Source organism: Hemitrygon akajei, chromosome 20 (assembly GCF_048418815.1).
Source record: "Hemitrygon akajei chromosome 20, sHemAka1.3, whole genome shotgun sequence".
In the NCBI taxonomy this organism is placed as follows: domain Eukaryota; kingdom Metazoa; phylum Chordata; class Chondrichthyes; order Myliobatiformes; family Dasyatidae; genus Hemitrygon; species Hemitrygon akajei.
Genome location: NC_133143.1, coordinates 39,032,065 through 39,057,514, shown reverse-complemented (window position 1 = coordinate 39,057,514; position 25,450 = coordinate 39,032,065). Strand labels below are relative to the sequence as shown.

At 38.8% G+C, this 25,450-nt stretch overlaps 1 long non-coding RNA gene across 1 annotated transcript in view; it reads right to left on the bottom strand.

Moving 5' to 3' along the window:
- Nucleotides 1-6,081: 6,081 nt before the first annotated feature.
- LOC140713731 (uncharacterized) overlaps nucleotides 6,082-25,450 on the bottom strand; it is an 80,165-nt gene continuing 60,796 nt past the window's right edge. Inside the window, exon 2 of the long non-coding RNA XR_012095718.1 lies at nucleotides 6,082-6,338. This is a non-coding gene — a long non-coding RNA (uncharacterized lncRNA). The remainder of the gene's footprint in view (nucleotides 6,339-25,450) is intronic.

Genomic DNA, 25,450 nt, shown 5'->3' with positions numbered 1-25,450 from the left:
TACAGGCCAAGTCCTTGCGTACACTTAAAACGGAAGTTGATAGTTTCCTGATTTGCAGGGCATCAAAGATATTGTGATAAGGCAAGTGTAAGGGATCCGGGAATAGTCATGGCAAAATTGTGGAGCAGACTTAATGGGCTGAAAAACTTAATTCTGTATGATGTCTTATGGTCTAATAGTAGAGTCCCTAGGCAAAAGAGCTACAGCAGGTACTTAAAACAATTAGAAAGGCAAATGATAAGTTCCCCAAGATTACAAAAGGATTTGAGTACTGATCTCTTACAGTGATTATGCAAATCCCTGGTTAAACTATTTTTGGAGTATTGTGTACACATCTGGTCTCACTAGGGAATGATATACTTGCAATAGGAGTGCAACCAAGGTTTACCAAGTGTATTCCTGGGACTTGTCTTTGAGGAGAGAGCAACCAGACTGGGCCTGCCTGTCAAGATTAGAAGAAATGAGAGCTGATCTAGTGGAAACAAAAGAGTTTGACAGGGTTGATGGAGGGGTAATATTTCCTATGATTAGGAGGTCTGGAACCCGAGGTCATCATCTCAGAATTAGCTGGTCATTCAGAATGGAGATGAGAAGTCATTTCTACACCCAGAGGACAGTGAACCTTTGGAATAGCATGCCGAACAGGGAAGTGGAGGCTTAGTCCCTTAGGCAGTTGATAGACTTGTGTATATAAGGGAATTAAGGGATATAGGGTTAGAATAGGAAAGTAGTGCTGAGGTAAAGGTCATGCACTACCTTGTGCAGCAAGCATGTGGGATGAATTGCCGTCTGTTGTTTCTATTTCTGATGTTCATAGATTCATCACTTCTGTTGAAGATGTTCTCTAAATAGTTTCTCAATTCCCTTTCCCTTAAATTCAAGCTGTTTTCTGATCCTTTTCTTACTTTTGTCCATTCACAATGTTTTTCTTCTATGCTGATAAGTTTTCCTCTACTTTCGCATCGTGATGCAAGCTTTGATCCATTGGAACAGAAAACACAATCTTAAAATAACCCTCCTCTCAAAAGAAATCACCTTCATTTATTTGACTTAGTCCATTTACACACAGTCTGTCTCTACACTCCATTAACTTTTTGTTGGGAGGGTTAGGTTGAAATCAGGGTCATAGGACTCAAACTGAATATTATTGCCAAAGAGAGGTTTATTGAGGATGGAGGGAGGTGAGTGGTCCAGTGAACTTTTTGTATTTGGACCCAGTGCTGGAAAATGCATGAGGTCCAAAGCATTGTGTGCCACAGAGGAGAATGCACACATTGAAAGATGGTTGGTGCAGGTTAACATAGGGTTCTTGTGGGATGAGGCCTGCTTTTGGGAGGAAGAGAGGCCGGCAAAGCTGGAGAGTGCTGGGGCAGTTGGCAGCTGCAGTCCAGTGTAGCTGCTCATAAGCTTGGCATATTGGTGGAACACCAATATACCAACCAAGATTCCAGTCTGAGCTGGTTCCATTAACCCACATTTGGCTCATAATCCCCTACGCTATCTAAACACTTACCTGCCTAAGTATCTTTTAAATGTTATTAATGTAGCTGCCACAAACACTTTCACTGCAACCTTGTTCCTAATACTGACAACTCTGGATAGAAAACGTTGTTCCCCAGGTTCCTAGTAACTTTTTCCCCTTTCATTTTAAACTGTGCCCTCTAGTTCTTGATTCACCAAGCCTGGGAAGAAGACATGCACTCAATCTATGACTCTTAAACTTTAATACACCTCTAAGATCACCCTTCATTTTCTTACACTCCAGTTAAAAATAGTTTAATAATTTGATGATTGCTCTTCATTACTGGATCAACATTCATCACAAAAAAGTGAATTATCTTCTATCAGTGATGATTAATTACATTTTATAGCTAATTCCAATATTCGAGAATGTCTCCAACTCAAAAGACATTAACAGCCACGTTTGAAGATGACTTTGTGATTTTGTTTTTTTATTTATGTATTCAAGGATGGAACCAGTACTTAGATAATTATAAATAGTATAAACTATGAAAGAAATTGAAGTTTTAGTTCCCCGTGTGACAGCAAGTAGTAATTACGAACAGGCAGCTGTAAGGTATGGGATTTCACCTGAAACCAAAAACAGTAGCGCACCCCCACATGGTAATCTCCCTTTGACCTCAGGTCTTCACCTTCAGGAGTTTCTATCAGATCCAGTTGAACTACTTTGCAGCAATGATCCACGAAGTTTGAGTCTATTCCTGGCATATCATTACTGACGCCGGGGCTACCTCATTTTCCAGTGCTGCTAAGCATAAATATGCCAGTTCTGGAAGAAAACTTATCCTTAAGTGTCAGCATTCCAAGATTTTTACTTCATTATTCAGGCTGGCACTTATTCATTATACAAACTGTTCACTTATTTCATGGAATTTTAGCAGTTGAAAGCAATGGAAGAAGCCATTGGCTTGTCATGGTAGGAGATAAAATAACTGTGTCCAATTTATCAGCAGTGCTTTGATTTTCTTTCATAATGAAACATTATTTCACATTCTGCTACTGAGCATTTTTACAGTAAGTTATATGTACCAGATCCTTTGTTTCTAATATCAGAAATGGAAACTATAATTGTTTCCATCTGTATTTTTAATACAGTAGATTCCAATTAATTAGGACACATCAGGCCCTGTACATTTTGGCCCAATTAACTGGCTGCCCCAATTAGCCAGAGTTTCATGGAAATAGTTAAAAGATGCAAAAAAAACTAGTTTAACTGAGAAACAATTTATGCATTTGTGAGATACAAAACAAATTATAACACTACCAATCCCTCTACAGTACTATAAAACTGTGCATTAGTCCCTAATAATTATTGATGGAGGAATCCATCTGCTGTGTTCTTTTGATTGATAGTAAATTAACAAAATTAGCACCTGGCCTGAATGCTTGAAACAGCGATGAACAAAACAGTACTGAATTGTCTTACTGCTTACTTCTCGCCTACTATCAGGGACAAAATTTGCTGCTGTTTGAACACAAACACACACAACTGTGGCTATTTAAAAACTGATTGCTCTAAGTATGGTGTAGTTTCTAACCTTTGATGTGACTGACACTAGTTCGGAAACAGTCTCCTGCCCCAATTAAGTAGCTTAGTGTCACAAATAAATCAAGGGCATTGTAGCTATTTTCTTTAGTTTCTGTTCTTTAAGAGTTGTCCCAAATAAATGTCTGCACTGAACATCCAGATGGCCCAATTATCCAGAATCCACTGTATATAAACAGAAGTTTATCAACTAACTCTCAGTTTAAAAAGTTTAAAACAGAAAGTACAGTTTTAAAAACAAATAATGAGGACTGACAAGATAGCACTTCAGAAGAATTATTTGAGAATCTAAAATATTTTTCTCAATACTAAAATGATGCACTACTTCATTAGTGTATCATAGGTAATTAAATAATGTGTAATAGTCCAGTTAATTTAGATACACCTGATGAACATTCCATTTGTCTAATTCAACACAAATACTCCCTCAGTTTATTTGTGCACAGGATTCAAATGTCCCTGGCAATGCTGACATTTATTGCACATCCCTCGTTATACCCTTTAGGAAACAATGACCAGGTAAGGCCAGCAGAATTCTTTCTTTGAAAGGTGTTATTGAAGTAGATGGTCCTTTACAAAATCATCTGATAATTTTGTAGCTCCCGTGACAGAAACTAGTTTAATATTTAAATCCCTCATTTTGTTTAATTAGATGTATTTAAATTCCTCTGGTGCCATGGTGGGATTTGAATTGCCAGATCTTCAATTTTAACTGGTTGGCTACCATGCTCCATAATTTTATTGTCATATTTCTTAAACATCTCAATTAAATAACTCATTAGCTGTTTTGACAATTCTAACACCAGTATGAGAGTAAATAATTTATAAGATACACTGTGCCACTGGTTCTGTGGCAGGATTTTCCAAATCCACAGCCATCACTGCCTAGAACAGTGAGGATGACACCTGGATTTCAGCTGCACCATCCCTAAACTTTTCTTTAAGTCACAAACTATTCTGACAGTGATATATATTGCTATTTCTTAATTCTTACTTGATCAAAACCTTGGAACTCCTTTCTAAATAGGATTGCATTATTGCAAATCTTCCATTCATTTGAATAGTTTTGACTCTTAATCAAACTCCATAACTCTTTCTCCATGAAAAGAAGTAAGAATCTCATAATTGGCATCGACCAAAAATTGTGCTAAATAGCATCAAAGTGCAAATAAATTTATTATCAAAATGCATACTGTATATGTCACAATATACTGTATATTACAACCATGAAAATCATTTTCTTGCAGGCATGTACAGCAAATCCAAGAAACACAATAGAATCAATGAAAAACCGCACCCAACTGGACAAAGAACCAATGTGCAAAGGACAACAAATTGTGCAAATACAAAGGAGAAAAATAAATAATAAATAAGCAATAAATATTGAGATCATGAAATGGAGCCCTTGAAAGTGAGCCCATAGTTTGTAGGAACAATTCAATGATGGGGTGAGTGAAGTTATCCCCTTTGGTTCAAGAGCCTGATGGTTGAGGGGTAATAACTGTTACTGAATCTGACGGTGTAGATCCTGAGGCTCCTGAACCTTCTTTTTGATGACAGCAGTGAGAATGGGACATGAATTGGATGGTGGAGACCCTTGAGTGTTCTCATATCAATGTGCTCAATAGTGGGTTAGAGATGGACTGGGCTGTATGCACTACTTTTTGTAGGATACTCTGCTCAAGGGCATTGGTGTTTCCATACCAGGATGTGATGCAACCAGTCAATATATGCCACATATCTATAAAGTTTGTCAGAGTTTTAGATGCCATGCTGAAATCTCTGTACACTTCTAAGGAAGTAGAGGTGCTACCATGCTTTCTACATAACTGCACTATGTGCTGGCATCAGCCGAATAAACTGATGTTATGAATGTAGCAGATCGAATTGGTATCTCATAACCATAAGTTTACAAACTGTGATTTTTTTATATTTCCCATGAAATAGCATATTAAATATTTAATTATTTGAGTTCAGATTTTATGAGAAAATATTTAGGAACATTTGAAAATCTGTCTGAACCCTATGTTGATCTAGAAAACAGTTGCCTTGACCTGTGTCTCTTATGAATGATGTATATCATTGCCTTCAAGTTCAAAATAACTTAAAATTCCAAGTTTATACTGCAATTATATATAAACAATGGCCATATTTTTTAATCTATTGAGTCAAAATCCATTCTTGTGCTTCTGATAGGCTTGATTAATGTTTTCTGTTCTCCAGCTAACTTATTGGCCGATGGCATTCATGTCCCTTATTTCATGCAAATTGATTAGTGTGTAAGTCAAGTATTCTAAAGGACTGAGACGGCTTCATTCCAAATGAAGTCCTCTGTTGCTGGACCTTGCCAGATTTTTTCCTTTGACTATCTTTCTAATTTTGAGCGGCCTCAATGCACGTTCATCAGACTTGATGCTGCGTTGTGATTATTTTTATTGAACAGTGCTGCAGAAATCCAGTAACATACATTGGAGATACAAACTACACGTATCTTGTTAACAGTTATTAAACATGTCAAGACATCATGGAATTGCTTAGCAGTCCTAACTCCCAATAGATTTAGAATGGAATAAACATATTTCCAGTTTTAGTTGATAATGTTAAGAACACTGTATTAGTGTTCAAAAGAACAAAAAGTATAAGCACAAAGAAGCATTCTAAATATAGCTATTCAAAACAGCCAGAAAATCTGCATGGCCTGAAAGAAAACTGGTGGTATACTTCCTTCCGTAAGTATCTCAGAACCACTTCTGTTTTTTTTAAAGAAAGTCGACAGGAAAGTTGCTTGAGGCAATGATCACCAAACTCTCTACATTGTGTATTAATTTGCAATAATTTAAAGAATGATTTCACAGTACTGTAATGAGGTTTTTCTTCCAGATTTATGCACTGATTGACTCCTGCATAGTTCAGTCATGGCCATTGGCTTTCTTTCTGTTTTGTGGAAGTTAATATCTTTTTCTTAGCAAGAAATCTGTGCATATGTTGAAATGAAAAAAAAAGACAACACTAAATTATTAATGGCAATGCATTTCATTGTATGTCTGCAAAGACTGTAGTTACTTTGCATCAGAGAAGTAGACTTGCTTGCATCCTGCATGCATTTTTACTACAGGATAAATATTTGCAGTAATTCTATATCACTGCTTTGAACTATTCTCTATTTTTGGTTCCGGTTCTGAATATTAAGCCACCAGATGATCATGTGATTTGGTAAACAATAGATCCTGACGAAATACTGCAAGACAGTTTCCTTCTTCATGCGAACTCTCTGAAACATAAAGAAACAAAATTAGGAAAGGCATATAACAATCACTTTGGCAGAACTTGCATTCTGTTTCAATTCAACATTTACTGTTATTAGAGAGTACATCATTCTTTACCTATATGCAACAACTGTTACAATTAAATGCAAATCTTCTCTTATTTTAAACTCTGCTAGATTAAGACGAAGAAGATGCCTAAACTAGCTGGTCTAGTTCCAAAAGTTATTTCTCATTGCAGTGCATCTATTGTTAGCATTAATCTACAGTAAGATGAGCTGTGGTTACATTGCCTTCAGATCAATGCAGATTGCGTGTGGTAGAGCTTTGATGCATGCCTGTCTTAACCCATTGAAAACATGAATGCTGGTTCATGCATATTCATACAAGCAAAATGGATTATAGCTGCTTGGATAGTGCAAGATAATATTATAAATTTCAATTATTCCTTCAACAAAAAGTAGCCCTATTTTTCTGCCATTAATGTAAAACAAAAATCATCAGTAAACAACAAGAGAGTACTGTTCCATACTGGTACAGAGCTACAAAATGGAAATGCTCCTTTATTCTTTTCAGAGTAATTTAGTTATCCAACACAGAATAGAGACAGATCTTTTGATATAGCCATCTTCAGAGGAATACTTATTGCATTCACAGGAAAATAATAAGTAGGAAAGTGGCAAATGTAAGTACAAACCTTGTGAACTCAGTATGGCTTGTTTCCTGGCCTCCTTTCTCAACTTTCTAATCACTAAATCTTTGAGACCTTTACAACTGCCAGATGCAATGGTGCAAACGAGAAGATCTGCAGATGCTGGAACTCCAAGCAACACACACAAAATGCTGGAGGACAGTGGTGCCAGTTATTAGACTGATAATCCAATATCTAATTTTATGATGTTATTATGATGAGCTCCTCTGGTTCTTTTTGCTATGTTCTATGTTTAACCAATTGAATACAACTGAAATCAGCTTAGATGAATTAATTTTACTTTATCTATTGCCTGAAAATTCTAATTTTCTTTATAAATACCAAGCCCGTTGGTGTTGAGCTGTATAGACTTGCTGCTACACTTGGTTTTAGAAACATACATACTAACATGTGTTGGAAGATCTCATAGCAATCAAACTACAGAAAATGTTAGAAATACGTTACAGATCAAGAAGGTCTGTGGAAAGAAAAACAAAATTAACATTCCGGGTCAATAATCTGCGGAGTCACACCAACAACATTGAAGATTCAATACAAGTTGTTCTTGAACACCTTTTGCAAAATGACTAAGTTCATTAGAATTTTACTGCATTGCTAAATTATTTGAGTTTGGAAATTCATCAAAGTCTGTGGGTCAGTTTGTAGCACATAAATGACAGGTCTATGTCCTGCAAAACAATGCTATTTCCAGTAATCTGGTCATTGCAACCAATTACAGAGATAAGTAGAATTCATTGCACAAATGAGTATTATTAAATCTCATGTATTGTTAGTTTTCAATTGTGACTACTAAATTAGCAAACTCTCAGTAGTCACTATATTGGAGGCATTTACTGTGGTTAACAATAGATTCAGTTTTGATTTGGTTGTTTTCAGTATAAGCAGGGAGAAAAAGTAACTTTTATGTTTTCTATTATATTTCTAGTTTCTACCTAATTCATGCATTTTCCTTCTGCTGGCAAAATCTGATTTTCAGAATTAATTTATGTTTATATTTTCAGTTTATGTAGTTATTCACTTTAAGAGGTCAAAGAGTGAACTTGTATCAGATAAGAAGAAAATTAAAAATGATGAAAGAGATCTTTTCTGTAAGATCCTCCAAGATTATAAGAGCATAAGACAAACAACTTTTGGAAATCATTTTTGCATTTAACTGCAAAATAATTTTTGAATGATGATTATTTTGCCTTTGGTTAGCCCCAGAAAGAATACTTTATCATCATGTGATTTTCAATGCCAGTTATTATCATTTGACTAGCTTTTGAACATTAACTTACTAATCATTATGTTTTTCCAATGTGCAAGTAAAAGTTATTTTATTGTTTCTCCTTAGCCCATAGAGGATATTTTTAACATTTATTCAGAGAAGCATTTTATTTTAATCACTGGCCTGTGACCTGCTTCAGCTCAGCTGTAAAGGACTGAATGGATTTGCCCAAAGAAGCCTTGCTCAAAATGTCATTGCCAAAACTTATGGAATCTAAAATCAGTAATCAGTAAAATGAATCTCCAGGGTTGTTATTTTGAGCTTTGAACAACAAGATTTTGCATAAAATTGATCCATTCCATTATAACAGAATAAGCGAGCAGGAATTAAATTATTTTGAAATGTTTTGGCAATATATGACATCAGGAATTCAAGTGGCAAAGACAGGAAGTATTTGTATAATTTGTTTCTATGATATAGATATCTGTATGAAAGATCTATATATATATTTCCTGTCAACATTTTGCCGAGGCATAGAATCTGCGGAAAAATAAGTGAAGTTCCTCCTGTTTTCAATTTTTAAGAAACCCAGCAACTTGTGGCATGTAAAAGATGCTCCACAAGTCAACAACTGTTGAAATAACTGCCCACCTTCTCGCTCTCTCTATTATTTGCTTCACAAAAAGAAAAACTCGTCTTTCATTTCAGTGAACTACAAAAATATGATGCATTTGTGCTGTTAATATTGATTAGTGCCAAAAGCTTGGTGTAATTCATAGGAACATATTTAGATATCCTACTATTCCAGTCAAAGCTTTTGATGGGATGCATTTTGGGCATTGGGCAAGTGCCATTAAAGAATGATAACTAATAAAAGGTATGGCAAACAGTTATCAATGCTCACCAAGTCATAACCTCCCTTTTAAAAACAGATGAGGAGGCCAGAGGGTGGTGAATCTGCAGAATTTATTGCTACAGATAGCTTTGGAGGCCAGGTTACTGGGTATACTTAAAGTGGAGATTAATAGGTTCTTAATTCTTAAATCCACGTCAATGGTCTTCTGCTGTAGACCATCTACTTCAAGGTTTGACATGTTGTGCTTTTAGAGATATACTGTTCTGTATACCACTGTTGTAACACATGGTCATTTGAGTTACTGATGCCTTCCTGTCAGTTTGAATCAGTTTGGCCATTCTCCTCTGACCTCTCTCATTAACAAGGTGCTTTCACCCACAGAGGTGCCAGACACTGGATGTTTTTTTTTCTCAATTCTCTGTAAACTCTAGAGACTGTTGTGCATGAAAATATGTGGAGATACGCATTTTCTGAGATACTCAAACCACCCCGTCTGGCACCAACTATCATTCCATGGTCCAAGTCCCTTAGATCGCACTTCTGCCTCATTCTGATGTTTGGTCTGAACAACAACTGAACCTCTTCACCACATCAACATGCTTCTATGCACTGAGTTTCTGCCACATGATTGACTGATTTGTTATTTGCATTCATATGCAGAGTACCTAATAAAGTGGCCATTGAGTGTACATGCATAAACATTCACCTAACCCTTAAGAACACCTAATAACCTCAAATAGTATGATTATAATTAAATGCATTACTTCAAAAGCAAAGCAACACTGTTGCATCTTTCATAACATAATTCACTCTAAGATAGCCAAAGGGTCACAAACACAAATGATTTATTATCATTAATAACATGTACTTGCTGAGTAAGCCCTGATTTGCACTTATATCATCTCTAGACTTGACTAGTTCAACGTATTCCTGGCCAGCTTCACAAGTTTCACTGCCCCCACTGCACTATCCTAAACTTTTTGCTGCCCATGTCTGAATTCACAGCACAGATGAAAACGGATCAGGTGTAAAATATCCTTGAGAACCATACCCAATATAGAAATCTTAGAGGACTGCTGAAGAATTAAGGTTCAGAGTTGAAGAAAGAAACAGAATAAACTCATAGCTACAGTAAAGCGAATTCCATAAGGCATATGAATGAATATTAAGTGCTAATTAGAACAGCTGTGGGCTAATAAGGAGACCAAAAAGATGATCAATTCTTAGAAGGAAACTGTATAAATTAAATGCAAAGTGAATACAAAGGAAGAGGATACTACCAAAATCTGACTGAATTGGACGTAGTGGATAGCTCATCTGGACTGACTGCGATATAGCTGAGGGAACTCTCCGTGGTAATTACAGAAAGGTTGGTTAGAACCTCTCAATTTTTGCCAGATATAGGGATACTGAATAACTGGATATTGGTAAATATTTTCCCATGTTCAAAATAAAGACAAGCCACTCAAATATAGGCAGATCAGTTTAATGTCTGGATGAAGTCTATTCTATCCCCATCATTCTTTTCCCAAGATTCTAAGCTTTGATTCTTCAATGAAAACCCATTTACAACAATCAACTCAAAAGGTTACTTTCTTTTGAGGGGAAAGAGATCTTGCAACTTACACAGAAGGTTGATTTTAATAATAATACAAACTTGACATATTTTCTTAAATATTGAAATCGAACCTGAGCTCTTCTGATAGATCCCTTGTTTCACCAACATAAGATCATTGTATAAGTCTAGATGCATGCCTTACTTGATTTTATATAAAGGGAAGTTATTTCTAATATTCTTACAGATCACAGAACAACATGATGCTTTAGAAATTTGAATGAGTACAGCAACAGGAAATAAACAAATCACTTTAAATGCAGTGCAGAAAATCTTTGCTATTCTTCACACTTATGAGGTTTATCTTTCTTGATGTTATACATTAGAGAAATGATCTGATTGGGGATAGTCAGCATTGCTTTGTCAAGGGCAGGCTGTGCCTTACGAGCCTGATTGAATTCTTTGAGGATGTAATAAAAGACATTGATGAAGGTAGAACAGTGGATGTAGTGTATATGGATTTCAGTAAAGCATTTGGTAAGGTTCCCCATGCAAGGCTCATTCAGAAAGTAAGGAGGCATGAGATCCAAGCAGACCTTGCTTTGTGGATCCAGAATTGGCTTGCCCACAGAAGGCAAAGAGTGGTTGTAGATGGTTCATATTCTGCATGGAGGTCAGTGACCAGTGGTGTTCTGCAGGGATCTGTTCTGGGACCCCTCCTCTTTGTGATTTTTATAAATGACCTGGATGAAGAAGTAGAAGGATGGGTTAGTAAGTTTGTTGATGACGCAAATGTTGGGGTTGTTGTGGATAGTCTGCAGGGTTGCCAGAGGTTACAGCAGGACATTGATAGGATGCTGACTTGACTGAGAAGTGGCAGATGGAGTTCAACCCAGGTAAATGTGAAGTGGTTCATTTTTGAAGACAGAATATAGTATTAATGGTAAGACTCTTGGCAGTGTGGAAAATCGGAAATATCTTGGGGTCCATGTCCATAGGACACTCAAAGCTGCTGTGCAGGCTGACAGTGTTGTTAATAAGACGTATGTTGTGTTGGTATTCATCAACCATGGGACTGAATTCAAGAGCTGTGAGGTAATGTTACAGCTATATAAGACCTTGGTTAGACCCTACTTGGAGTACTGTGTTCAGTTCTGCTCACCTCTCTACAGGAAGGATGTGGATACTATAGAGACAGTGCAGTGGAGATTTACAAGCGCGTTGCCTGGATTGGGGAGCATGCCTTATGAGAATAGGTTGAGTGAATGACCTTTTCTCCTCGGTGCGGCGGAGGATGAGTGGTGACCTGATAGAGATGTATGAGGGGCATTGATTGTGTGGATAGCCAGAGGCTTTCTCCCAGGGCTGAAATGACCAGCACAAGGGGATGTAGTTTTATGGTGCTTGGAAGTAGATACAGAGGAGGTATCAGGGGTAAGTTTTTCACACAGAGTGGTGGGTGTATGGAATGCATTACTGGCAATGGGGATGGATGTGGGTACAATAGGGTATTTTAAGAGACTCTTAGATAGGTATATGGAGCTTAGAAAAATAAAAGGCTATGCGGAAGGGTAATTCTAAGCAGTTTCGAGAGTAGGCTACCTGGTAAGCACAACATTGCGGACTGAAGGGCCTGAAGTGTGCTGTAGATTTCCATGTTCTAAGTTCTATTATAAGACTGACAAAAACTCAAAATAATAAACCATTATTCTCGTTCCCTTTTATTGTTTAAAAATTTTTGTAGTGAATTTTTTTGACTGATTATCATTCCTTAAAGCTTCCTCAACACTAAGGCTAAACTGAAACATTGCAGTCTATAACAAAATACACTAAAAAAATAAGTTGGGAAATATGTCTTTTGAAGGAAATATGCCTGACATGAACAAGATGGAATAGGGCAAGAGGAAGTTAACAATAAGGGAATCCTGAAATCTAACACTCGACTAGCATTATGAAAGGTAGACTGACAATACCAGAATTAACAGGTCATGGATAACGTTAGATTGTTTTTTGGTTTTAGCACACTTACATTTAGCAAATGACTTTGGCCATCAGTCTTCAGATCTGAGTATAAATTGTGGATTTAATTTAGAGTGCAGCTCTGAACAATAGGTTTCTAAAAGCCATAAATCCCAGACCAGTCAATACTGATTAAAATTCATTTGAATATATGTGGTGTAGGTGCAAATCGGGAGTTGTATAGTTTGTGTGTAGTTTTAAAGAAAGCATTGTAGATACATTGTAAATATGGAATTGTCCTTTGATGTTTAGTGCATAAAATATTGAGCCCCATGTTGTGCCTGCCAGAGTATTCGACCAAAAGCGTCTCCAGATGATGACTGGTACCTTGTTCTGTTGAATAAAGAAGCTGGTTTGTATCTGCCAGTGCTTTCCTCTGGTGACTACATTCACACAACAACAGACAAGATAAACTTCTTAAAGTTTTTTTTGTAGAAGTGATGAACTATGAACAAATTTATAAAGTAGAATGCTGCAAAAATTGCATCAAGCAGCATCTGTAGAAACAAAAGATGCAGGTTGGCATTTTGGGCTGAGAGGGAAGACTGGAAGGTGGCTAAGGATGCCATTATTTATGAAGGGCAGCAAAGGGAAGCCAGGGAAGTACACGTTGGTGCATCTGACATCAGTAGTGGCTAACTTACTGAATAAGATTCTGAGTGACAGGATCTATCTGCATTTGGATAGACAAGGTCGGTTTTGGGATCATCAACACAGCTTTGTACAGCACTCCCTTGAGAAAGAAACCAGTTTTACATAAGGCGTTTTAATGACTTTATACACCTCTGCACTAACTTTCAGTGATTTATGAATATGGATTTATGTCGCACTCAAATACATAACATATTTAGCCCTTGCATTTGTTTGGCCACTCTTCACATTTGCAGGCATTCTTTTGGGATCAAGCATTATTTGCTGCCTCTCTTTCTTTGTGGGTTCTGAGGTGATTGTTGTGGTCAATGTGGAACCATATACCTTTCCACAGATGGGTCAGGTCATGAGATAAGCAGGTGGATACCTTGTGGGGTGCTTCACTCCTCCTGCCACTTGCATGGTACTTCTGTCTGCTGGCAATGCACGCACTCAAAGTTCTCAATATCACACCCAATGCTCCTGAGCCAAAGATTCTAAGAGGCCAGTGGAACTTTGTATTTCTTTGAGATCCTTTCAGCACCTCTTGCAATCTTTTCTTCTTTCTTGCTGCTAATCCCTTCCTATATCAGCTGAAAGTCGCACGTCCTTTTCAGAATTATGGTGTTAGGCAAGTGGCCTATCCAAGGATCTGACTGAAGGTCTTAACACTGATGATGTTGGCCCATGGGAGAACACTAATTTTATCCTACTAATCCTTCAGTGAATTTCTAGGGGTTTGTGGTGAACACTGTGTAGTGATTTTCCATGAAGTTGTTGCTGGCACTTTTTCAAAAGCTTTAAAGTTCAGCAATTTGCTTATACAGATCTCAGGGATCACTGCATTTTAGCAGTCCAAGAGTACTGTGCCAGTCCTGAGGTCTTGATCTTCAGATACCTTTTTTCTCAACTGAGCAAAGGCTGTGCTGGTGCATTAGAGGTGATCTGATCTGTGTCACATCTTTAAAAACCTATTTTCTTTCACTCTTTCTGTTAATACAGATGGTCAAAAGTCATTAGATTTAAAACAACTAATGTAGCATCATCTGTAGTGTAGAAATATTGAGCAACATGCACAAAATGCTGGAAAAACTCAGCACGTCAGATAGGTCCTGATGCAAGGTCTCAGCCCAAAGCATCATACTTCCCTACATAGATGCTGCCTGACTTGCTAAATTCCTCTAGCATTTTGTGGGTGATGCTCAAGAATACCAGGATCTACAGAATCTCTTGTGTTTAGTACAATGGAAATATATTCATTCCAAAGACTTCAGCCTTTAGGAAACTACCTCACTTCCACCACCTTGAGGGTATTAAAGAATAGTCAAAAAATACAAAGCCCTATTGTCAGAAAGAATCCAAAATACTTTATCCTCACATGTTTATACTACCTAATCTCCCTTACTGAAATCCATTCCACTGTGATAATTGCATCTTTTTATTAGTTTTGCTAATTCCCCAACATTCCAGATCACTTGGGCCTTTCCAGCAATGCAAGAGAACTGGATATTTTGGATGGATCGAAAGCACTTACTAATATGTAAGTTTCTTCCAAGAAAGTTGGAAGAGGTTTCACTCTCATAGCATAGAGGAGTTAACTATTGCTGGTTATCAAACAGTGTAGCATGATCAAGAGATCCAGCACAGAAGTGTGTTGTTGAAAATGCTATTCTCTTGCTTTGAGCATCAGCCCCATATCCCTGACTTCAAGATAGAACAATCCATTGTAATTCTGAGACTCCTGAGCCCAATTATTCTTTGCCACCTTTTTATCATCATTCACCCCCAGCCCTAAGCCAGCCTGTGTTCTCACTGATGTCCTCCTTTAGTTACTCCCTTGCATTCCTGACAGGCTACTATCTACCCATTTCCCTTTGTAAAATTAAGTTCATTCTAATCTCTGTTCACCATGAACTTTGTCACTGTTGATTTATAATATTTCTTGGTAATTGAAGATGTGGCATGTACAATGGTCATTCATCCTTTACAATTTCTTTATGTCTTTATCAATGCCTTTGCTACAAGCTTCTCCGACATTAACATGATTTTCTCTGGACTAGAAGGGGATATTGAGCAGATGAAGATGAGAGTAAGGCCAGAGGTGAATAAAATGGGGACATGTGAATTTTTAAAACTTGACACAGTGGCAGGCAGTGTCCAAAATGGATGACTTAAGGTCAACCTGAACCTTCATTTATGTTGCAAAGGTGGTCTTCTGGTGCCTGCTGCATTTTCAAACACTCTGCCGTGTTAAATAGAAAATATTTTTGTGCTGACAGAGATTCCATGCAGAATGCAGGTGGAGCTGTGGGTTACCAATGTGCTAGGCAGGTAGCAAATAATATATTGTGGAGCTGGAGAAATCCATGTTGTCTTCATGGTTCCAGAAAACTATTCAACAGTTTCTCTGTTCGAGTATCCTTTTGGTGACCTCTCCTATTATAGCATACTGCTAAATTTTATTACACAGAGGAACCAGCTCTCACCACCACCTGGCCTAGGCAGGAAGAGGAGGGGGAGGAAGAAGAGGAAGAGCAGGAGCAGCATCGCCCACCACTCGCCTTAATATTAAAATTCTCAGACAGAACTCATCAAGTACTTGAGTTGAAGTCATCCCTTACTTCCCAGTTCACTATCATTCTCGCTATGGATATAGCTGCAGTTGCCACAACCATCATAACATTATCCTCAGTTTGCACAATGAATCTGAGTACTTACTGCAACTATTCATTTATTGACAATGCTAAATAATGATTATGAGTTATGCACGATACTTGCTTGTTGAATTGTACTCCTTACAAAGTGTTTTTCCAATACAGCTCAGAAGATTGAAGGTCGTGTCGAGGAAGCAGAGATTCTGCAGATGGGGAGAATGGACAAAGAAATGGCAAGTTCTTGATTAGTCAGGTCATCAAAGGTTACAGAGAGAATGGGGATTACAGGGATAATGGGGTAGCCATGATGGAATGACAGAGCAGAATTGATGGGCTTAATCCTACTCCTATGTCTAATGGCTCATCTAAGGGCATTCCAGTTGATTTTGGTGGGAGGCCAGAATGGAAGATTAAACAAATATATGAAGAGTAATAATTGAATAGTGGAGCAGACTTAATGGGCCAAAGGGCTCAATTCTGCTCCTATCTTATGATAATGGAGAGCACCATCACCTTGCATACACATGAGAAAATAGTATGTGCAAAGCACATCTCATCACCTGATTTCCAATGATCAAGGAGGATTTCTAATCTTGAGGGCTTTACAACTGCACTGGATTCATGACATCATGATAGATTAAGGTGGGCCAAATGTTCTAAAAGTAACAGAACTGTGGGAGTTCCCGTTTCTCTGCTTCAGTGAAACTGGTACCTACTTCCTCCAAGAGATTCTGGACTTGCATTTGGTGTATGTGCCCCCACCCTCACATTTGGGTTTTCCACAATAATTTGCTTATGGTGGTCATCCTACTCTGCTGCTGTGTTCTAGTCAGTTTCAACATTTCCCCAATCCCTCGGGGGATCACAGGGGATGGTCTGGTGAAACAGAGAGGCGGCAAATCTTCTGTGTGAGTTTAAGATAACTGTGGTGCAAATGTTTTCTGTTTCTTCTAAATATTAATAAAGAAAACAAGGACAAAAGCATGGTGTAAGAACTATGCTGGGATTAAATGTTAAAAAGAGACATTTTAAATGTCTAGTTTCCTGCTCATGGTGTAGTGACTGATGTGAATAATGCTGCAACCTTTTGCATGGTGTCCTGCCCAAGGGACACTGACAAACCTTTGATCTGTTTAACACAGTACCTTTGGGAGTTTAAAAAAGAAAATAATAACCACATCCTTGGCAGCTGTACTTGTTCAGCGCAGTTAAGGGACACAGTTTCCATGAAAATGTATTTGTGCCCTTTTCTTCAGAGGAAAAGATGAGTTTACCAAGTAAAAATGACAAGCCACTGCCTTTAACACATTTGTGCCATCTTAACTTGGGTTTGAAAGCAATGTAAGCTTGCCAAACACTTTTCATGAAAATACAGCCTCTTTATAGTTTGCAAATGGTAATGGATCAACAAAATTCATTTGGAAGGTCAATGACATGAACAGTTTTATTCCCACAAAAGTCACACAAGAAGGGCAGGAAAATATTAACTGACCCATTGAACTTGTCTGTTTCAAGCATATGTATCAACTTGTAGAGTTGAAAAAAATAATCTTAGAAATTCCTTTCAGAAACTAGGATTACAAGATAGTTCCAGAAGTTCACTCTGACTGGGAGCACCAGTGATATATCTTCACATTTTGAAATGCTTCTCATTTTCAGAATCTCTTTTTGCATGAGTAATAAGTTGGAGTCTACACATTTTTTAAACATGATTGGTATTTCAACTAATACTCTGAGTTTATTTAAATAATGCATCTGATTGCTTGCGTCTTTGCTCATTGAGAACAGACACAAGAGGCTTTTTCCCAGGGCTCACAGAGGCCTTTTTCCCCCAGGTCTGAACTGACTAACACGAGGGGGCATAGTTTTAAGGTGTTTGGAAGTAAATATAGGGGGGATGCCAGAGAAGTTTTTCACACAGAGAATGGTGGGTGCGTGGAATGCACTGCCAGCGACGGTGGTGGAGGTGGATACAATAGGGTCTTTTAAGAGACTCTTAGATGGGTACATTGAGCTTAGAAAAATAGAGGGCTATGTGGTAGGGAAATCCTAGGCAGTTTCTAGAGTAAGTTACATGGTTAGCACACCATTGTGGGCCAGAGGACCTGTAATGAGCTGTAGATTTCTATGTTCTATGTTCTAATATATTATTTTATCTATCTTCTTTTTGTACTCCTTTCCACTCTGTTAAAGATTTTCTGATTTCCTGCATAAATTAAATTAAGGCCTTGGATTTCTGTGAAAAAGAAATGGGATGTGAGCAGCTTCCATTCAGCCCCCACAAAAAATAGCATTATATAAAAGTTAAACATGAGAAAGGCTGCATTTGCTGGAAATCCATCGTGTGTGTATTTTTAAACTAATTTGCAATGGTCCTTGGGGCAGGGAAGTTCGTCATTCTGAGGTCACAAGCAAAAGTCTAAAAAACAAAGGACATCTGCAGTCTTATGCAACACTAGAACCTCCATAAAGGTCAGACCTTGCCTGTAAATATAATGAAAATGCATAAAGATGCATTTCTGCAATGTACATATGATTCCAGAAAGAAAGCGCAGCTAGGTATCTATAAAGACTCATTTGACCAAAGAACACACACAATGAGCTAGATGAATTTGATCCCAATAATGACAATATCTATTGGGCCGATGATAGTCACTTCCTGCATTTCTGTTCCTTTAATTTGGTTTCTGTCATTCTTATATTTCCTCTCTAAGAATATTGCTCCCAGAACAGTGATATCAGTTAGCATGCTAGCTTGTAGGTTTCTGGGGATGTAGGCTACACACGTGACATCAAGGATGCTACACCTGAACCATCAGCTCTTCATCAGCAGAGAGCGGTTTCATATTCTGGCCAAGCAATGAAAGCATATTACCAGAGAGGAGGTATTTCCAACCTTAGGGTATTAAGGGATCCCACCACCAGTCACATCTCCCCCCCCCCACTCTCGGCTTTCCGCGGGGATCGCTCCCTTCATGACTCCCTTGTCCATTCATCCCCCCCCCCCCCATCCCTCCCCACTGACCTCCCTCCAGGCACTTATCCCTGTGAACGGAAGAAGTGCTACTCCTGCCCCCACACTTCTTCACTCACCACCATCCTAGGCCCCAGACAGTCCTTTCAGGTGAGGCACCACTTCACCTGCGAGTCAACTGGGGTGATATACTGTATCCGGTGCTCCCGATGTGGCCATTTATACATTGGGGAGACCTGCCACAGACTGGGAGACCGTTTCGCCAAACACCAGCGCTCAGTCCTCCAGCAGTGGCGGGATCTCCCTGTGGCCACACACTTCAATTCCACAGACCACTCCCACTCCGATATGTCTGTCCATGGCCTCCTCTACCGTCAAGATGAGGCCACATGCAGGTTGATGGAGCAACACCTTTTCTCCTGCCTAGGTAGCCTCCTACCTGCCGGCATGAACATTCAACTCACAGGCCTCCATTGATACCCCTGCCCCCCTTACCCCATCCCTATCTATAATTTTTGTCTGGTTCTCTTTCTCTTTTCCCCCCCTCACTATAATCTCCCCCCAGCCCTACCTTTCTTTCTTTTATTTCCCATAATTCTCCACCTTCCCCCTAGCCTATTTCTCTTCAGCCTATCATTTCCCAGCTCTCTACTCCATCCCTCCCCCCACTTCTTATCCCCCCTCGACCATCCCATGTTACTTCACTCCTGATGAAGGGTTTCGGCCCGAAACATCGTCACTACCTCCTCCCATAGATGTTGTCTGGCCTGCTGAGTTCTGCCAGCATTTTGTGTTTTTATCTAATGCATTCTGTTGTTTAAGAAGGATGGCATAATCAAGCCAGGGAACTACAGTCCAAACTGGCCATCCTGTTATCAAGGTTGAGGAACAAATTGGAGAGAATTCTGGGGATGGGATCTATCGGCATTTGGATAGAGGAGACAGCGTGGTTTTGTGCGTGGGAAGTCATGTTTGATAAATCTTTTAGAGTTCTGTGAAGAGATAACCAAAAAGGTAGATGAGGGAGGGCAGTGGTTGTTGTCTATTTGGACTTGAGTAAGGCCTCTGACAAGGTCCCACATGACTGGGTGGTCTAGAAGGTTAGGTGACATGGAGTCCAGAGAGAACAAGTTAGGTGGACTCAAAATAGGTTTGGAGGTAGATAGCAGAGGGTAGTGGCTGAAGGCTGTTTCTTGAAATGGAGACCTGTGACTATTGGTGGGTGTGCTGCAGTGGTCAGTTTTGGGACCATTATTATTTGTTACTTATATAAATGATTTGGATGTGAATGCACAAGTCTTGATCAACAAGTTGGCAAATGACAAAATTAGGAGGTTATATTGCTAGTAAAGAAGTTATTATAGATTACAGGGGATCTTGATCAGTTAGGGAAGTGAGCCGAGGAGTGGCAAGTGGATGTCTACACAGATTAGTGTAAGGTGATACATTCTGGGAAGTCAAACTAGAGTAGCACTTGTACTATGAAAAGTGGGTCACTAGGGAGTGTAATAGAACAGAGGGCCTAGGCAGTATAAGTGTGTAATTCATTGAAAGTGACATCATATGTAGACAGGGTGTTAAAAAAGGTAATGAAATGAAATGAAATATCTTTATTGTCATTGCATAATACAATTTGCCATGCACCAATACAGCGAAAATGAGTTTGCAACTCTCGTACTCAATGCTATAAAACAACAAATAAATAAACAATATGTTTAGCATGTCGGCCTTCATCAGTTAGGGCACTGAGTAGAGAAGTGGGGACATTATATTGCAGTTGTTTAAGTCATTGGAGAAGCCATACTTTGTGTATGCTGTGGAGTTTTCATCACCTTTTTATATGAAAAATGTGATTAGCAGGACTGAGTTATGGGGAGACTTTGCCCAGGCTACATCTTTCTTTTTGGGAACATAGCAAATGAGGGGTGATGTTTCAGAAGTGTTTAAAATGATGAGATACATGGATAAGATGAATGGTAGTGGTCTTATCCCCAGGGTAAGGGAGTACCAAACCACGGGGCATAGTTTTCAGGCAAGAAGGGAAAGACTTAAAAGGGGCCTGAGAGGCAACTTTGTTCACGTAGGGGACAGTACATGGAATGAGCTGCCAGAGAAGTGGTTGAGGTGGCTACAATAGTATCAGTACATTCAGAAACTTGCATGGTTCATTTATAGAGACTAAATGTGCCACATCAGGTTGACTCTGAAGTGACAAGGACTGTCCCCTGTATCCAAGACTCTTCACTTCTGTGTAAGAAGCTGGAAGTGCTTGGGAATGAAATTACAAATAGAAACTTGGATTCTCCAGGAATATTATGGAGAAAACCATCTCTCTGTGCCTGTTTCAGAATAGTTCCAAAGATATTGAAAGGTGTTCTCTACTTACTTTGATAAATATAGCAAAAGGCGGCACATGATAAAATAGGCCAATGATAGCCTGGTTTCCTCAAGGGGAAAATCTTGCTGACAAACCTGCTGGAATTCTTGAGGAAATTACAGGCAGAATAGACAATTGATTAACAATGGATATTGTTTACTTGGATTGTCAGAAGGCCTTTCACAAAGTGCTGCAGATGAGGCTGCTATAAAGGATAAGAACCTGTGGTATTACAGGAAAGATATTAGCATGGATTGAAGATTGACTGACTGACTGACTGTTGTCAAAGAGTGGGAATAAAGGGGTTTTGTCTGATTGTCTGCTGGTGACTATGATGTTCTATGAGGTCAGTGTTGGGTCTGCTTCTTTTCACATTGTATGTCAATGATCTGGATGGCGGAATTGATGACTTTGTGGTAAGTAGAGGGGCAGGTAGTGTTGAGTCCTGTTGGACACCAGGGAGTCTCCAGAAGAATTAGGAGAATGGGAAAGAAGTGGCAGTGGAATATTGTGTAAGGAAGTATATGGTTATGCACTTTGGTAGAAGGAATAAAGGTATTGACTATTTTCTAAATGGGGAGAAAATTCTGAAATCAGAGGTGCAAAGGGACTTCAGAGTCCTTGTGCATGGTTCCCTAAGGGCTATCTTGCAGGTTAAGATGGTGGTAAGGAAAGCAAATGCAATAATAGCATTAATTTCCAGAAGATTAGAATATAAAAGCAATGGTATAATGCTGAGGCTTTATAAGGGATTGATCAGACCACATTTGGAGTATTGTTAACGGTTGTGGACCCCTTATCTAAGGAAGCTTATGCTGGCATTGAGAAGGTTCAGAGGAGGCTCACAAGAAAGATCCTGGGAATGAAAGGGTTAACATATGAGGAGTGTTTGAATATTCTGGGCCTGTACTTGCTGGAGTTTCGGAGAATAAGGCGGCGGTGGGGGGGGGGGGGGGGGGGATCCTTACCTGTTAAATATTGAAAGGATTAGATAAAGTGGATGTGGAGAGGATGTTTCCATAGTGGACACAGCCTCAGAACAGACAGAAGTCCCTCTAGAACAGAGTTGAGGAGGAATTTCTTCAGCTAGAGCATGGTGAATCTGTGGAATTTACTACCAATGACAACTGTGCGGGCCAAGTCATTAGGTATTTTTAAAGCACAGGTTGATAAGATTCTTAATCAGTAAGGATGTTGAAGGTTATGGTGTGAGGAAGAAAAATAGTAAGACATTCTGACGAACGTTACGGGGTTAATGATCTTCTTCTAGTATGTGAATTCAAAGTCTCTAATCACTGATCTGTGACTAATGTGCACTGTGTGACTGAAATGTGCTTTGTAGATGGGATGGGAAAATAACGATATCTGTGCTTCCTTGTTCTAAGAATCATCACATGTCTGCGCTTGGGAAAGCCTGATATACTGTCCTGAGAACTAACACTTAAGAAAATGTATAACCACTCAAGGACCTATAGGTGCAACTTCGCTTTTCTAACGAGTTGTAGTTGAAGTTCCCTCCTTTTTCAGATTTAAGTGCTTCTTGTCACGTACACCTGGGGTATAAATAAGAGTGTATTCTATTGTTGAGAAGAGTCTCAGAACTCCGCTTTAGGTGTCTGGGCTCTCCATGATATCATGTAATAAAACCCTTTAGTCTGAAACAATTCTCTCAGAGTTGGCCTGGTCTATGCTGTCTCCTTCTCCTGAGATTTTTTTTCCACAACATGGGGAGAAAGCAGAAAAACGGGGGTTGAGAGAGAAAATAAAACAGCCATGATGAAATGGCAGAACATACTTGATTGGCTGAATGTGTCTAATTCTGCTCCTATATCTTATGTCTTAAATGGCACTTAATAGGCTTGATTAAAAGCAGAGCATTCTTGAATAAGAACCCCATTCAGCACCACCAGTGTCCATTGGCTGCTGTGCGCATCATCTTTCCAAGTTACTGCCCTGCCAAACTTCCCATCAGCTTTCCGAACAACCTTGGTCTCTACTACGTTTAATGATATAGTAGGGCAGGTATTTCATGGTGGCTACTAAGCAAAATATAACATCTTGGCCTGAAAAGTTATCATCGTTCCTCTGTAGTTCCATATTTGCAATGTTAGACCAGCAATCCATCAGTAATGTAGGAGTTCTTTCAACACAAGCAGCTCCTCTGCATCTTCAAAGACAATGACAAAACTATGGTCCCTGGCAATGCTGATGTATCATCAATGATAAAGAAATTACTTAAAACTCCATTGTTAAAAAAATACTATGTTCTACTAACTGCATTTTCTGGTCTATATTTTAATTGTGCCAGTAATCGTGGGTGTGCATATACATAATTACCTATGTAAATATTCCTTTCACATAGTAATAAAATGTATGTGTTTTAAGAGTCAAGTTCTAATAAGCATAGATGCTGGGAATACATTTAGTATGATTAACAGTGTACTCCAACTATTTCATCATAATTACTGTTACTGGAAGTTGATTACAAAAGAGTTGGCCATCAGCTGTAATGCAAGGCTAATTTATTTATCTTTTTACCATGTATTATGTGGAGTATAAACGCCAGCATGGACCTGTTTAGCAAGTTTCATGCTATGATGCATTTAAAGTTCCAGACAGGACAGGGGCTGAAATTGTGGATTAGTTAACTGCTGAAGCACTGCCCACAATGTGTTCTAGTGACATTCCGGAGAAAGATGTATAATCACACCATGCATTGCACTTTTGAGATTGGATAGTAACTCACAATGCAACTGTTTGGCCACCTGTGAAAATAACCCTTTTTTAAAAAAAATCAGCCTTAATTTTGGTGCCCATTTGGAACTGGCAATCAACAATTGAGTCGTGATTCTGATGCTCTAACCACGTAAAATAGTCAGATGTGCTTCATAAATAGTTTTTGCAGTGACAGCTGCAGTTATGTGGAATTTTCAATAGAATAAAAGTAACCCTAATTGTTTCACAGGAGTGTCAAAAAATTAAAATTGATCTCAGATACAAATTATTGGTGATGAGAAACTGGATTTTTAACAGATTTAGTGCACCAAACATCTATTGGATTTGGTACTAATATTCAATTGGATCCATGGGAAAATGAAATCAAAAGTTAAGAAAGCATGTGATATGTTGACCTTCATTAGTCAGGGGATCAAATTTAAGAGCTGTGAGGTAATGTCTCAACTCTATAACACCCTCGTTAGCCCACAGTTGGAATATTGAGTTCAGTTCTGCTTGCCTCGTTATAGGAAGGATTTGGAAGCTTTAGAAAGGGCACAGAAAGTTTGTCTCATGAAAGTAGGTTGAGGGAGCTATGCCCTTTCTCCATGAAGGAGGATGAGAGGTAACTTGATAGAGGTGTACAACATGATAAGAGGCATAGACTGAGTGGACAGTCAGAGACTTTTTACCAGAGACCAGGATAATCCATGAGGATGTTTGAGAAGAAAAAGAATTTCAGGATGTATATTGTATAAATTCTCTGACATTAAATGTAGCAATTGAAACCTATTGATGCAGAAATTAAAACACAGAGTACTGACGTCCATTGTCTAAAAAGCTATGATCAGTGCCAGGACAATTGTGTTATAGTTCAAATGTCCTGTGCATTGAAAATTAAGACTGGCATATGTTGTGTACATGGCATTAACATCAGCATGGAGTCAATTTAAATACCTCAGGTTGGAGAGGTATTGCTCTTCTAAACTAAGTGTAACCTCATTGTGGCATTAGAGGAGGCTTTAAACCAACATGTTAGAATGTGAATGGGAAGTCAAATTGAAAATGGTGGCCATCAAGAAATCACATCTTTTGTGGTGGATGGAGTGCAGTTGCGCAACAGAGTGGTCCCCCACTCTCTTATTGGGTTTCACACCGCACTGGGAGCACCAGTATGGTGGATAACCCCAAGAGACTTGCAAATGACGTGTTGCCTCATCTACAAGGACTGTGTGGGGCCGTGAAGGGTGGTGAGGGAGGAGGTGTAAGGGCAGATGTAGCATCCATCAACTTGCAGGGATGTGCCAAGAGGGAGATCAGTGGAGAGGGAACAATGGACAAGGGAGCCCAATACAGGTGATTCCTACAGAAAGTTTGGGTTAGGGTGGGAGATGCATTCAGTGATAAGATCCTTTTGTAGA